The sequence below is a fragment of the Vicugna pacos genome, chromosome 22 (assembly GCF_048564905.1).
Source record: "Vicugna pacos chromosome 22, VicPac4, whole genome shotgun sequence".
In the NCBI taxonomy this organism is placed as follows: Eukaryota; Metazoa; Chordata; class Mammalia; order Artiodactyla; family Camelidae; genus Vicugna; species Vicugna pacos.
In genome coordinates this window covers 14141429-14157404 of record NC_133008.1, presented here as the reverse complement: position 1 = coordinate 14157404, position 15976 = coordinate 14141429, and the positions used below count along the sequence as shown (strand labels likewise).

The following is a 15976-nucleotide window of genomic DNA, read 5'->3' as shown; positions in this document are numbered from 1 at the left end:
GGCTCGCCCTCCTCTGTAGATTTTGCCCGGGACCCGAGGAACACCCTCTGTAGTAGCCTTTGTAGCAGGCAGATGTTTTTAAGAGCCTGTCCCGGAAACCTGAGAGGAGAAAGCCCCTTTCTCAGAGGGGCCACCCCTGCCCGGCCCTCACCGTGCAAGCGCAGCCCAGACTGTTGCCTGCCCCCCCACCCCCACCCCCCCACATTTCCCTCTTACTCTGCCTTTGCAACTCCCAGCTGCCTGACCCAGGAGCCTGGGAGTGGGGGTGGGGCAACGCTGCTGTGCAGAGCCTTTCAGGACCTGAGAGGCCCCGGGCTGGCAGACTCATTTTTTATTTAAAAGGAAAGCAAACAGCAATATAAAAGGGCCCATATAAGAACTCAGTGTGCAAGTAGGACCTGCCTCGGGCAAATTTCTCTCATTTTCCTGAAAAACGTGCATTTTACCTTTTGGCCCAAAGCCATTGCATTTGCCTCTGGACCTGCCCCCCCCGCCCTCCCCCCTCTCCTGGGCCACCATTCATTGGCTGAGAAGTTGCCCCTTGCAGAAAAGAGAGTGACCCCCTGCATTTTCTTCAGACGCTTTATGAGGGGCTGGCAAAGAGTTTTCGACTTTACTCCCTTTCCAGCCGGCGTGCATGGAAGTCACTCCCACGCAGCGCGAGGCGACCTTGTGAGTCAGGAGCAGGGGGCCTGATGACAGATGCGAGGACCCTCAGCTCCATCCGAAAGGGAAAACAGAGTTATGATGACTCAGAACCCTGCAGAATTCTGCTGAGGTTTGCTTTCACTTTTTGCAAGGGCTAATTAAGCTGGATTTGTAAATGGGTTTTTATTTATTTTTTCCTGTGGATATAATTATAGCTTGACTCCTGCGGATAGAACCTCTAAATCAGTCAGTGGTCTTCAAACTCTTTTTTTTTTTCAAAGCAGTGGAACCTTCTGTCAATGAGGTAGTATGCAGAGCCATGGCATAAAGAACGGGTGAAAACAGACGTTCTGGGCTGGAGGCGGAAGGCCTGGAGCCTTGCCCACTGGGCTTCTGTTTCCTCCCGGACCCTTGCCCGCTGCCTCAGTCCCTCACATAGTGCAGGGAACCTCAGGGTTCCGAGGAACGCAGTTTGAGAAATACCACTTTTGACGGCTGAATACTCCTTGGAACGTATTTTCTAGCGGCTGCCTCCCAGGATTACTGCAGCAGTTTCGTATCCCAGGATCATGAGCTTCTCCACTTTGTGGGGGTTGATATAGTGTCCCCCTCGTACCAGAAAATGCCAGGGGGGGTCTTAGCCAAGGCTCTTGACGGGCAGAACAATGACCACCAGAGCCCCGCGTGAGCTTCAAAGCGTTCTCTGGGTTGGAAAGGGTGACAAGTGCAGGAGGGTCTCAAGGAGGGTCAGCTGCCGGGGCTGCAGGAGGTGGGTGTTTAGAGGCCGGGAAACCCATGCGGCTCCATCAGACCCCAGATGAAAACAGTCCTTCTGGGCTTATTCTAAGCCTCAGGTCTGACATTTAGAGATTTATATTCTCTCCCCAACCGAAAAGACACCTTTCCTCTCCATCTCCTAAGGGATTGAGGAAACCTGACACATCAGACAAGTGCAGGATGTCCAGGTCCTTGGGGAGCCGCCGACAGGTGGAGGGGACCAAGCGGGACTCGGCTCCGCGCTCTGGTCCAGGCTCCCGGGGCGGGGTGAGCGGCGATGCACGCATTAGTCTACCTTCACGCAGGCTCGTGCGTGGTGCCCGCCTGCAAGGATCCTCCCGTGCTTTCCCAGAGACTCCTCCCCTAACCCTTTCGAAGCAGGCCGCACACAGGAAGCCACCCCACAGATGTGGAGAAGGAGGCGGCAGGAGGTGAAAGGTCAGATAACCAAATCCCCTAGGAAGGCCATCTCCCTCCACCAGCTGGAGGTGCCCTCGCGACCTGTTGTGAATGCGCTCTCGTCGCAGAGGGACGTTCCATTTCTGGTGACTGCGTGCTTTTCTGCCTCCTCACTAAGACTGGTGGCAAAGGGTTTTTGTTTTCTCATCTACTTTCTAAGTGACCAAGAAAAAAAACTATCCTGACTAAATGATGAAAGTCAGAAAATAAAGACAAGGAAAAGTGATGCCTGGCATGGAAACCCTCCCTCCGCCCCGGGCGGTGCCTGCCTGGTGCTACACCGATGACAGAGCCAGATGAGAACACGACCAAACCGCCCGGCGTCGTCCCACTCGGGCAAAGCCCCGGGATTCCTCTGGATGTCACGTGACAATGTAAATAAAAGCAAAGCACAGAATTTATGGACTGTGAGCTTCTAGCAGCAGCTGATGGAGCGGGGTTTCTGGAATCAGCTAGGATAGAAGGGTGCCTGGGGTTGCGCTGGGGGACATGGAGGAGACATCAGAGGCTGGGCTTCTTGTTCTGATTGGCCCCTAGCAGGCTAGCTGTGTGGCTCTGGGAGGAGACGCAGGAGAAGAAAAGTGTTTTCCCAGCTGCCCGCAGACCTCCTTGTCCCAGAGGTGCAGGAGTCAGAAGGCTGTGTGATCCCCTCGGAAGGCTCCAGAACCCACCGGCTGTAAGATTCACGACCCTGAAGAACGAACGGGGCAAAGGGGACCCTGGGTGCTGGGAGGGGTGTGATGCTGGTTAAGAACCTCTTTCAGGGCTTCCTGGGACATAGAGCAAATCCAAAGGCATCTTCTGGACTTAACAAAAAAAGAGCCCTGAATTTTACATGGCCCTCTACCTTTATTTTCCACACTTTCTCACCTGGAACTTGCTTGGACCCTGCAAGGCTGAAAGGCACCATCCTAGGATTCACTTATGGGTCCATCTCGGTCTCCTCCCACGCCCAACCAGATTGTTTACACACCCACCCAAATCTTGCCCCTAAGATTAACAGCCTGTCCATCCCCTGGTCAAAATGGTGATGAACAGAACAGTAACATTCAGTGCTAGTAAGCTTCACCAGGCTTTCTACTTTGCACGTGTCTTATTTAATGCTTAAAACAAGCCTCTAAGTTAGGAGCTATTATTCACCCCATTTTTACATGAGGTAACTGAGAAATCTGGTGCCCTGCTCAAGATCCCGTAGTTGGTAGGGGACAGAGGCAAGATTGAAACCAATCTTACTTAGGAGCTCCATCCTTTTCTTTTTTTATTGAAGTCGAGTTGATTTACAATGTTGTGTTAGGTTCTGGTGTACAATATAGTGATTCAGTTATACACACACTTTTTTTTGGTATTCTTTTCCATTATAGGTTATTACAAGCTATTGAATATAGTCCCCACTTCTATTCAGTAGGACCTTGTTGTTTATCTATTTTATACATAGTAGTTTGTGTTTCCTAATTCCAAATGCCTAATTTATCCCTCCCTCCCCTCTTTCCCCTTTGGTAACCATAAATTTGCTTTCTATGTTTGTGAGTCTGTTTCTGTTTTGTAAATAAGATCATTTGTGTCCTTTCTTTAGATTCCACATGTAAGTGATATCATATGATTTTTGTCTTTTTGTGCCTGACTGACTTCACTTAAGTATGATCATCTCTAGGTCCATCCATGTTGCTGGAAATCGGAGTCCCCCCTGTTACGCATGCCCCTCACCTGCAGCCTGCACGCTGTACCTCCTGATACTGACAGTGCAACCTAGCGGACCAACATGGTGTAAGAGCACACAGAACTTTCCAGCATGCGTCGCAGAAAAGTGTTCAAAAGGGAGCTCTTCCGGGCTGGGCTGAAAAGGGCAGTGCGGGCAGGACAGGGGAAATGAGCCACTTGAATCATCCAACAGGATGGACACTCCAAGCGTCACTTAATCTGCTGTCAAATGAACTACTCCGCACCCCCATTCCTGAACATGAGACCTAGTCACGGTTTGCACAAGCTAATGCTAAACTTAGTTTTTCTTCTCTGGGTACTCAATGATTAAGAGATGAAAGAAAACGATTTGAATTGTCTTAGGGGGTTAGGAGGGAAAAAAAAAAAACTTGGCTAATCTACTGTCAGAAAATTGAGGATTATCCGTGTCAAGAAGACTGGTCCCCTGAGAGGGCCTGCTTGCCACATTTGCAAAATAAATGATTCTCATTAGTCAGATGGAAATGGTTCCAATGGACTGGGAACTTGTAGTCTCCAATGGTGACCTGTCTTCCCTTGCTCCCCACTGCCTCCTGCCCCTTTTGGTGGTGTTAACTGCTTACCGGGCAAAACCAGCTGGCACCTGCCAACTCTGCACACGGACCAACTCCCCAGCACAAGGCCAAAACACATTGGACATCTGGGCCTCTGTTCTCATGCAGAGCTGGAGCACTATGGTTAACTTCCCAGAGGAAGGCTGCTAATTGAATCCACTTCCTACAGCAATGGGCATCCATTCTGGCTCCTCTTGACCAACCATACGCACCCTCCCTACCCTTCCTCCCCTCAAACATTCAGCTGGTGACCGCCAAGATCATTAAGGCACATGAAAACACTCAGTGCAGCGCCAGGCACAGAGCACGAGCACCAGGGCGCTCGGAGAAGCTCAGTGTGGCTGGGCAGCTGGGAAAGGAACAGGAGTGAACAGACTTCTGTTCCCCTTCTAGGGAGGCCTCCGCTTTTCAGATGGAGGAACAAACACAGAGACATCTGGTCTGCAAGCAGAGAGAGCCCCTCCAGAGGCCAGCCGGCCGTCCTCCTCCCCAGACACACATGATTTACCTGGGCTGACGTCAACACGGGGACATCTGAGCTACAAATATCCTTTCCCATTTCACACCGGAGTGACATAAAATGGTTCCATTTTAAGCAGATGGGAGATGGGAAGGAGGAGGACTGGAGCTAAATTTTCATTTTTAATGAACACGAATGAAATATTCTTCCCTAGGTACTTAAGACTTATGCAAGAGAATCCATCAATGGCTCAACGACCCCCACTTGCTTCGACATACACAGGGGCTTCGGCCACACGGTCCAAGCCCTTCAGGATGCCACTGGTTGACTTCTAAAAATGTGAATTCAGAAACCCATGAGGAACTCTGTTCATACTGACCTTCAACTCTTGCCTGGCAGGAATTTACCTGATGCAAGTTAGAGTAGCTGGTTTTTAAATGGCCCTTCATACGTGGTCACATTACTCCGGGCAGGGCAGAGATTTGGCATCAGGCCAGTCCATCCAATTCCCAGGCAGGGGTGATAGGAAGGAGAGCTCCTGAGAGTGAGGGGCCCCAGGCATCTGTGTTTTCATGGCCTCCCCTGGGATGCAGAAGCAACTGAGACCCAGGCCTGCCTCAGGAGGTGGGCAGGCGGAGCAGGGGACTAGCTGATGAACGGTAGGATGTGGCTCATGGTCTGGGCAAGTTCAGGATCCTTTGAGCCGTGCCAGGACCAGCAGGTGACTGCTGCAGGTCTGCTGTACAAGCCGGTCATCCTTACAGCTGTGAGGCAGGGTGAGAGCCCCCTCAAGAAATCACAGTGGGAGGGAGGGAGCTACTGCCTCCCTGACAAAGACCCTCAGCCTCCTGGGGTTCCCTATTTCTATCCCAGGGGAACCCAACTTTCTACCCCATACAGTAGGGATAGCACATCTGCCAGCCCCTTCCTGAAGAGTGACGCCTGTGTTCTCTAGGACACAGGGCCTGGGAGCTGGTGCCCTGAGCATTCACATGGTGCCCTGGGAAAAGCTGTGCTCAGCATCTCTGGTGTGTGGATCCCTGAGGGCATGGAGGGTTGCGGAGGGGAATGCCATTCAAGAGGGGAAGCTATGCATGGGGCCCAAAGATTTGGGAGGGCCCTTGCTCCCTGCTGTGCCTCAGGGATGGGGGAAAACCTCAGGAGTCACAGCTGTGTGGCCTGTCCAGAAGCCTTGCCAAAAGTTCCCTTTCTCAGCAAAACTCAGAAAAAGCAGAGCTGCTGCAAACCGAGGGACCTCGGTGGGCCAGGGTTAAGGGGAGGGGGGCAGTGCTGCCATCCTTTGTTTCCAGGCACGGCGCACCATGCAAACCCCTAACCCTGCTGTGAGGGATGCTGGAAGGGAGAAGGGGAGAAGACCCAGAGAGGGACTGGTGTGGAGTTTTCAACCAGCCGGGGAAGGTGGGGAATTACGGGTCAAAGTCAGGTTCATGGAAATGGTATTCCCTGCATACCTGAACTTGCCCTGGGCATTTCACAGCCCCCTGTAGCCCCTCTTTGGCCTTATCTTTGGCGTCTATAAGAGACCAGAGCTCTATCCTTCATGTAATCACCTTTCCCTGAATTTGGGACCAATTTCCTCGTATTCTCTCTCTCTCGTGTTCATGCTGAAAACCAGGTGGAAGCGCTCGGTAATAAATTCTAGCAATCGCTTGGGACATAGGGATGGTTCTGGTTTCTCAGAGTTCCAAGAAGGAAAGTCATCCAGATTGTCTCTGGAATAAAATGTCACCAGAAAATGCATTTGAAGAATAAAACACTCTGTTGTGGCTGAAAGTGGCACATCCCTGCGCCCTTTCCTTGATTCATTTCGGCTTTAGAAAGAACAGTCACAAACTCCCAAATGCCTTCAAAACGATCTGTCCTCTACGCGAGATCGAAGAGATCGTGGTTTATAATTCAAAGAAGCTGACTTTCCTGGCTCTAATGTTTTGCACCCCAATTTTATACCACGTCATGTCCCAGTGAACTCTGAAGCTTAGAACTGAGAAACGCCAGCGGACAGTGTGAGGCCTGGCAGCCTCCGCGTCACCTGGGAACTTGTTAGAAATGCCAATTTGGGGACCCCACCTGAGAGCCACTGAATCAGAAACTCTTGGAGGAGGCAGCCCAGCCACCTGTGTTCCGCTGAGTCCCCTGTGGGATGCTGGGTGGCCTTCCAAGAATGAGAACCTCTGGTCAGGGGCTCGAGACCCCAAGCTCTGGCATCAGACAGACCTGGGTTTGAATCCTAGATCTTCTACTGCTGGTTTCATCTTTCTTACCTGGTTCTCTGACCTGATAAACAGGAATAATAATCCCCACCTCACAGGGTTGTCGGATCAAGTGAAACAACACAGCTACACAGAGCCTGGTGTGGCTATTTTAGAGGTGCTTTGTGGGAACGAATCACAACTCCATCCTTTCCGTGTTCCAGGCCAGTGTAATCAAGCAGATGGAGACCAGAATGTTGGCTTTCTGGCTGATAAAGCTCCTTTGATAAAGGACGTGACTCAGGTGTGTGGCCGCCCCGACCACTGGACCTCCTAGTGTTGCCTCCCAGAACTTTCAGGGTTGCCTCTGTCAGAGGGGTGGGAGGGTGGGGTTCGCGGGGGAGGCATGTTTAAGCTGAGTCACTGCGTCATGCTGTCAAACCCAGGGGTGTGGACAGAGGGTGTACAAGGGACAGCCCCACACACCCCGGGGGCCGGCACCGAGCTGGTGCTCACTTGGGAGCTGGGAGATCTATATGAAAGGGGACCTGCTGGGCTCAACTGATGCTCTTGACCTCAGAGAGCTTGTAGCCGAGGGCCCGGAGTAGGGAGAGGTGAGTGACAGAGCGAGGCAGGTGACCTGAAGCCCATTACGATGTTTTCCTCTCCAGGCCTGGAAGGTCCTGCCCCGCCATGGAAATAGGAGGAGTGGGGTAAAGTATTCCCCAACATTTGCAAAATCAGTGCTCAATAAATGGTTGTGATGATTATTAACAAGTTATACATGTTTCCGGATTGCTACATGGGGGGATAAAGGTAACACTGAAAGCTTCCTGGCAGGTGGGAACAGCAACAGTCAACACGCAGGGGGAGCCGAGTATGGGCCAGGCGTGTATTAACCTACTGATTGTATGGATACAATTAATCATTGCATTAATCAATGTACTAACCCATTAATTCCTGCAACACCATGATGGCCTACACATGAGGAAACTGAGACACAAGATGCTTAGCCAGTGGCCAAAGGTGACACAGGCAGTGAGTGGGGGACCCCAGATTCAAGTCCAGGTGTGCTGCCCGGAGGGCCTGTGTCTCTCATCACGGTGCCGTATCATTACTCCACAGGCTGCTGCGGCAAGGCTGGGAATTCTGAAACAGGGGTGCAACTTGCTTTATTCTAAGGGGTGGGGAGGTAATTAGGTTTATTCATTTATTCCTGCTTGGAGGAGGTACTGGGGACTGAACCCAGGACCTCTTGCGTGCTGAGCATGCACTCTACCACCTGAGCTTTCCCCTTCCCCTGGGGTGCAACTTGCTTTAAAAAAATGAATTAAGAACGCAAAGAATTATAAAAGTTATTAACACCACCCTTTTCAGAACTGGAAGTTTCCTTCAGTTGCATGAATGCTTAAGTCTATGATTCAGAATGATACCAAGAGAAAAACAATGGAGGGGCCACAAAAATAGTCAACGACCTAAAACCAATTAATGACAACAGAAAACCTTTAAGTACGAACTAATCACAGAGTCAGAGCAGCGGATGAATCGTATAATACAGAGCTGAACAACACAGGCCTGGTAAGCACCAACCGTACTGAAAAATGGCCAGAAGTTACCTTCACACAAACATAGCCACAAAAAGACCATACACCTGCCAGTTGTAACAGTCCTGTGCAAACCGTAAGCATTGGATAAATACTGACTGTGTGACAATAACAATCCTGAGACATGATTTTTAAGTTTTAGTTCTAAAACTTCTCTTGAATAACTGCCCACTGATCTGTTATCTGAGTCATTTCGGAAAACTTTTATAGCCAATTCTGTGCTGACCGAGCAGGGTCCCTCTAAGAAACGTCTTCCTTTGTCACCTTATTTGTTAGTAAAGCTGTGGTATGTCAGAGGCGTTTAAATAATCCCATTCAATTGAAAAAAAAATGCTTTTCGGAAAGCACATCGAACTTTCACATTTCAAACCAGATTCACGTTTTTCTAAATGCTTTGCTGTTTTTTTTATTTTATTGAAGTACAGCTGATTTACAACGTTGTGTTAACTTCTGCTGTACAGCATAGTGACCCAGTTTTTTTTTTTTGCAGATTATATTCCATTATAGGTTATTAACATTTGTATTATCTTTTGGATTCCACATATAAGTGATACCATGTGGCATTTGTCTTTTTCTGCCTGACTTAATTTCACTATCAATGCTTTGCTATCTTTTAATGAATGTCTGATGGGGATGAAATGAAAAAAATCTCAGCCAACGCTCTGGAAGTTCCCCACATCTAGCGCCTCTGTCATTAATGTTTTGAACCTGAATTTGCTCTGCCTAATCCTGGGAAAATAAAAAGTTCTCCAACTACCCCACTTGTTAATTTGCAGTCACCTTACCCTACTGAATCACTTAAAACTCACTTTCCGCTTGAAATAAAGTGAGAGTGACCCCCCTCCCCCATCTTTTGAATTTGGCCTTAACATTAAAAGATTAAGATAAAAACGCAAAATAACTATGAAGTGCGTTTCCATTTGCTGCTTATGTCTCTATTTTTCTTCTCAAGTGTTTACAATAGAGCATTTCAACTTGTTATGAGAGTGGGAATGAGAAAGTGAAATAGACTAGAAACAGACCAATTTCATTTCTCTGTCAGCATCTCCTGACAGGCCAAAGATAAACCTCATAAACTGTGAAAAATGAACAGTCCTTGGTTTTGATACCCTAAGCTGGGATGAGGACCAAGGAGTCACTATCTCTGGAACCCAGGAGTTTATCTCCCTGGCTTTTCAATGATTAATCCCAAACTTAGCCCATTTCGTCAACAACTTCAACAAGCCAGAAGGGAAGTTTCAGACCCCCGGCTCCAGCTCCTCTCTGTGTCCAGGCTTCCTGGTGCCAAACCAAGTGGTAATTAACTCAGCGTCCTGTTTTTTTTTTCTCTGACATGCAGACTTGCAAGAGTCCAGAGAAGGGAGACACCGGTGGCAACGGCCAACAGCAGATTCGCAGGGGGCGGGGGTTCAAGAGAGGAATTAACAGCACAGGATGTGGCGGCAATTACACTGGCAAAAAGCAGCGAGGCAGAGACGAGCATGGAATGCGGGGAGCTGGGGAGGACAGTGAGAAGACTGGTCTGGCAGGAGAAGAATTTCCAAACTATTATTAGGAAACAGTGGCTATAACGCCAGGTAGAAGGCTGGACTTGAAAATCCAGTCCGAGGAGTTTGGAGATAACGTGGTGGCCACAGGGAGCCATCGTGTGTTCTAGAGCAGGAGAGTCTCATGACGGGGTCTCATGAATGACAATGGTGTGCAGGCAGCTGGTGGAAGAGACTAGAATCTGGGGGTCTCATTTAGAAACATTTCAATCATTGGGACAAGAGGTGATGAGGGCTGGATTCTTCCAGTCTTTTTCCTTGATCCAAGGATTTCCCTTTTCACCATTAGTGAATTTTGCCATAGAAGCAAAAAACTTATCCTACCATTTACTTCCTTCATCCTTATCTACTGGACTCTTAACGTTTATTTAATCTGTTTTAACATCCCCTTGATCTTTAGTATCTGTGAAATCATAAACTCGATATGTTAGCTTTATATATATATATATAATGCAGTTACTTTATATATATATATATTTAAGCCACATGAAAACAAGTGGATGGCTAGTAAAATAAGAAGTTTGTCTGAGCTGCACTTAAAATCACTTAAACCCCCAGTGGGGCACATACACCTTGGAGAAAGCTGCCTTAGTTCATGGGTTCTTAAGCTTACCGAGGTCACAGACCCCTTTGCTTACCTACTAAAACTACAGGTCCCTTTCCCAGAAAACAGAGTGTACATCTGCGTGCACGCAGGATTTTGTGTAATCATTTCAAGCTGTCACCGTCCCTTGGGGTAAAGCCCTCTTGACTTGTCTGAGGCTGGTAGAACTCGAACCTTAGCTTTTCAGCAGGCCAGGTTACTCGGCAAATCTTCCCAAAGCTAACCATGGCTTTGGAGAAGCCCTTCCAAGAGCCTGCAACACCCTTGGGGTGTGGAGTGGGGGGTGTGCCGAGCCCCTCGGCTTCTAGAATATTCTGTAGTGAAAGCCACTGCTAGTGGCTCCCCTGAAACTCCTGCTCTCTTCTGAGGCTCCCAGGAGACGACTGCCACAAGTAAACTCTCTCTATGGTGCTGGTCTGCACGGGGCAGAGTGGGCGAAGGCCTGTACCCAGACCCACAGGGCCGAACCTGGACATGGCTGGACCAGCCCCAGGGAGGTGGGCTCCACGGTCCCCTTTGGCCTCCCAGCCTGCTGCCCTCACCCATGGCCTGTGATTGCTCTGTCAAATCAATTCAAGAGACTATAAAGATATAAGGGCTGGACAGCACCAGCAGGGGACTCCTTTTTTTTCCTTGTAAGGCTCCTTGCCAGATAAAACAAGAATAAATATGAAGTGGCTCATATTCCAAGCATGAACGAATGTTGGGGTTGCGGCTGATAAGTAAGGAACAGCTCAACAGGCTTTGACACCACGACTCTGGAGGGGGCAACGCTCTCACTGGAAGTGGGGGCGTGGGGTGTGGGGATTTACCGGGACTGCTGGGGAGAGCGCTGTCTGGAAGAGGTTCCTCCCTCATAAAAAACCCAGGCCCCCGCTGACTGGTTCTCACGTTAGGAAAACATTGGTAAATCATCATAATCCAGGAACCAGTCCCTTCCTCTGCTCCGAGCGCGAGGGCCCTTCTCTTCTTAACTGGTTCTGATTTTCTTCATGGGTGCTGATCCTCGTCCCTTAATTGAAAGGATGTTTGGCTAGAAGCCCATGACCCGCCTGGAACAAAAACACAAAGTCGGAGGGGCTGCTACTCTGTGTGTCTAAGAGAAGTAAACGCGGATGGACTGGGTCCTCCGGGGTCCCTGCTGGGTTAGGGTGGGAGCTCTGAGGCACAGGTGTGGGGGGCTGGCTACCTGGGGAGCCCCAGTAAGTCACTGGCTTTCAGAACGTCCTCTGGAGAAAATGGGGTCATTATAAGGCTTTCAAGGTCAACCATAATAGACTCCCTGCAACTTGCTTTCCTTTGGCTGCTTCCGCTGACCCCTCTGGGCCTTCCTCCAAAGCTGGGTCTGATACTGCTCTGAGTGCCACGGCGGTACGAGATGGGATTCTGGGGTCTCACGGTGGACCTGGATTAAAATATGCCTCCATGCCTTACAACTGTGTGGCTTTGGACATGTGGGTTAACCTCTCTGGGCTTTACTTTCTGTGAAATCCAGAGAAATGGAGTAACTGCATTAGAGAACGGCTGTGAGGCTCGAATGAGGTGATGTGCGTAAAATGTATAGGAGGGCTCCTGGCACACAGCAGCTCTCACCTGATGGTGCACGTCATCACCGCCAGCAGCACCGCCACCACCAACATCCTCCCTGATGACCCGGGCCAGTGTTGGAAGAGAACAAAGACATTAAGTTCCACCCAGCTCCATGTCATTTAGAATGGATCTGCAGATGGCACTCAGGATGGCACCAGTATGCGCATCCCCAGTTTCACTCTTCAGCTAGACCATCAGGATACGGAAAGAGACACAGCTGTAATGTTCCTTCATTACATTTCGTTACGTACAATGAGTCTGTTCACCCACTCGACAAATATCGTACCTACGATGTTCCAGATACGTTCCCATGGCGGTGGATACAGCTGTAAGCAGGGACACATGGTCCTTGTCCTGGGAGACTACAGTCCCCTCCGCCACTTGGGTGTGACACAGCCTTGGCAAACTCAGTGCAGGACGCCTCAAAGGCAGCCTGAGTTATCGCACAAGGTTAGTTCTGCAACCAAACGGCAGGACACTGAAGTCCCCAGGGCTATAGCCACTTAGGGGCTGTACCTTCCCCAAAATGCCCACAGGGAATTCACTGGGTATTTGCTGAGCTCCCCTCAGTACCAGGTACTGTGCAGGGCCCAGGAGTGCCATGGTGGGCGAGGCGGGTCCAGGCCCAGGCTAGGAGATTCAGGCCGTCACTGACATGGAGGGAGAAGACAGTCAAGAAGACAAGCGTTCTGTCAAGTAGCAATGCCCGATCCCCAAGGCATCTGCCACGTCGCTGTATTGCAGACCCTTATGGCATAACCTCCCAGCCAGGCCATCTTCTGACGCGGGGTATGTGCTAAGGCTTAAACCAACTCCACACGCTCCAATCACCTGTTTCATTTATGGGATCATCTTAAAAAATAAGGAAAGCAAAGATGACCCTCCCCACCTAGGAGGTGGGCCGACAGCTCGAGAGTTTAGCAGGTCTGAATCACATTCTACTGTCCATATGGCTGCTTCCCTCTCCCTTAATAGCCTGACCCTCCCAGGACCCATTAGGAACCCGCCCCTCCCCTCCTTCTTTCTTCACTAGCCCCCAGCCTCCCACACTAGCACATAAGTTGTGGTCTGGGACTAAGAGGGTTTTGTTTTTTAAACAGTTAAATCTTTCATTGCAGACCAATTAAAATTTAAAGACTCTCCGCCCCCTCCCTCTTACACACACACACACACACACACACACACAAAACTTCCACCTCCCTGAGCACAAAGAGCTGATGAGAGCCTGGTGTTTACTATTAGAAGCAGGATCTGAAAACCAAATGAGAGAAGACCTAGCTCTTCACCCACACTTGTTCTTTTCCTGCCAAAGCCTCCCGAACGAGAGGTTGTGCTCTACCAGGATCCCCCACCCGGGCATTCCTTTGAGCAGAGAGGCCTTTGAGAAAGCCAGTCTCCTGGGCCTGCTCAGCTGTCATTCCCCGGCACGGTGTGAGGAGGCACACGTGGTGCCGAGGAAGTGCTCTGAGCACTGGGCGAGCCAGGTCCCTCCTGCCCCACGGCTCTGCCCACCCCACCCCCCCAGCCACCTGCACCCCTGCCAGGTCTCCTATCGTCATGACTGGTCGACAATTTCAGGGAACCTGAACCAGGATGAGGGGGAAGGATATGAAATTACCCCTCTGGCCCCAACCTCTTTCTATCTGTTCTTTGACCTAAAAACAATAGACATTAAAATGAGATTAGGTAGAGAGGGTTTGGGAGTTTCTGGGTAGGTGAGTAAATGTGTTTACATTACACCTGCGCATGTGTGTGCTTGAAAGTGTGCGTTTTGGGTACACAGTCTGTACATGTTTGCCTACGTACACTGCAGCCTGTCTGCTTAACCCAGCGCGTATCATCTTGCTCGGCCACGATTTTATCCTGACTTTCTCAGAGCAGAAAGCTCCTCTCAATAGCTTTTCTTCCCAAGATTTATCAGAGCTGAAGATGGCCTCTTTCCAGAGCAGTTATGTCGTACAAACACAAGCACGTGTGTATGTACAACATGCATGTACACACGTGCATGCATGCACACGTGCGCGCGCGCACACACACACACACTGTGCTTTTAGAGCTCTTGGGTTCTCCATGGCTTCTCTTGCCTAAACACTCAGAGCCATCAGAGGAAGTCGCCTCTGGATGTTAATTTGGACATTAATCTTCCCTCCTAATCTCCTTTTCTTTCCCCGTTGCCTTAACGGGACACTCAACAGTGACCTCCTTGCACGCAGCCAGCCTGCCAGGAGGTTCTGGTGCTGGGCTTCAAGGGGCCCAGCCCCGGGAGAACCAGCCACTTCCCCTAGGTGCTAGTCGGTAGAGGGCAGTCATCAGGCTGCAACGCCGGGCGTGCGCTCCCAGCTCTATATGGTTCTTAGTAAAGTGAGGATAACTTCATTCTTCTCTTAGGTAAAGCCCACACAAGGAAAGGCAGGGATTAAAAAGCCAAAGCATCAATTCTTTGTGATGGAAAGAAATCATCTCTGGCTGGATGTGAGTTAGAAGACACTCTGGGTCCCATGGAGAAAGGGAACTCCTGACTCCTAGAATACAAGGCAAAAGGGGTGACTCGCTTTAGGGCGAGCACATAATCTGTGCTGTGGACCTGCGAGGTTGGAAGGATGTCCCAGGAAAAGGAAGAGCACAGAGGAACACAGAGGCTTGGAAAGAGGTCATCACAGTGAGAGCTGGCATCTGGAAGGAGCCAGAGAAATCCACTGAGCTTGTGGTCCTGGCCAGGTCCACGTCTTTATGAGGGCTTCCCTGGTAAGTCTGGACAAGCCACCCAGCCTCTCTAGGGCTCGTTGTCCCTTCTGAAAAAGGGCAGATCTTCCTGCCTTTCCTTTGTCTCATAGGTGGACGGCTCCAAAAACAATAATAGCAAACATTCAGCACGCCTTGTCACACACCAGGCACTGCAGCGAGCGCGGCTACACATTTTCTCACGGGACCTTCACACCCGTCACGGCGAACTTAGGTACGTGCTGTTATGATCTGCGTCTCACTAACGAGGAAGCTGAAGCTCAGGGATGAGCTAACCTGCCGGAGGTCACCAATACTGGTAAGTGGTCGAGACAGGAATCTGAGCAAAGGCAGCTCGACGCTTCTGCACCCCAGGTGACACTGCAATATGAACAACATTTACTGCTCTTGTTAGGAGGAACCAGGAACCAGAGACTGCCTTGGAACACAAAGCACAAAGCAAGTGTGAAAGAGCCTCAAAAGGTATCAAAACAGAACACTGTCTTCCTCCCCCTGAAATTTCCAGCTACATCATGGACTTTCCTGCTAACTTCGGAGACCCACAGCCTGCTAATTCACTTTCCAGACCCACGCAGCCGTGTCTCTGAGCGATCGTAACTTGGTTGAGCCAGCTGACAAGGCCTGCAAGCTCTCGGAAAGATATCATTAGTTGGAAATGATGCCAAATGTCACACAGGGGGTCTCTTTGCAAACACCTTCCCCCGGCCCCTCGCCAAAGTCGCATCTTGTGTATCCCTTGCCTTTCTGCGCCGGCTCCTCCAGCCCACGGAGCTACCCACGCCGAGGCAGAACAAATCCACAGTAAACCACGGAGGAGTATTTGCTCTGCTGTGGTCAGCAAGGGCAGCCAAGTTTCCTGAAAGGTGTCCAGGATCCAGACAGTGTTAGACCTGCAGCCAGTGCCACGTCCCAGCTTCACACCAAGCGGCTACAAGCCACCAAAACAAGTTCAACAAGCATTCGTTGGGCACCTACTTCAGGTCAGCTAGCAGACGCGGTACAGAACGGTGCCCATCCCTCCCCCGATGCTAAGTGTAGAGCAAG

The 15976-nt window shown here is 50.2% G+C and overlaps 1 protein-coding gene across 1 annotated transcript in view; it reads right to left on the bottom strand.

Moving 5' to 3' along the window:
• SLIT3 (slit guidance ligand 3) overlaps nt 1-15976 on the bottom strand; it is a 572835-nt gene that overhangs the window by 292878 nt on the left and 263981 nt on the right. The window lies entirely within an intron of this gene.